Source organism: Nannospalax galili, unplaced genomic scaffold (genome assembly GCF_000622305.1).
Source record: "Nannospalax galili isolate Female #2095 unplaced genomic scaffold, S.galili_v1.0 scaffold102, whole genome shotgun sequence".
NCBI classification, from domain to species: Eukaryota; Metazoa; Chordata; class Mammalia; order Rodentia; family Spalacidae; genus Nannospalax; species Nannospalax galili.
In genome coordinates this window covers 1,034,583-1,034,853 of record NW_008351958.1, presented here as the reverse complement: position 1 = coordinate 1,034,853, position 271 = coordinate 1,034,583, and positions in this window count along the sequence as shown.

The window sequence follows — 271 nt, the reverse complement described above, 5'->3', positions numbered from 1 at the left end:
TGCCTCAAGCCAGGCCTACGTGCAGCATCTCCCAGTGCTCAGCAGCGGGGCCCTGGGTTGGAGACCAGGCTTTGCCCCTCCGGATGAGCCTCCCCGTTAAGTGATGACTTAACCTTTGCTTTAAAAAAGAAAAAAATTGGGGTTTAGGGATTTAGCTTAGTGGTAGAGTGCTTGCCTAGCAAGTGCAAGGCCCTGGGTTCTGTCCTTGGCTCCAGAAAAGAAAGAAAAATCTCCCTTTAGTCCCAGATGGCCTGGAACCGACCTTCCTGAG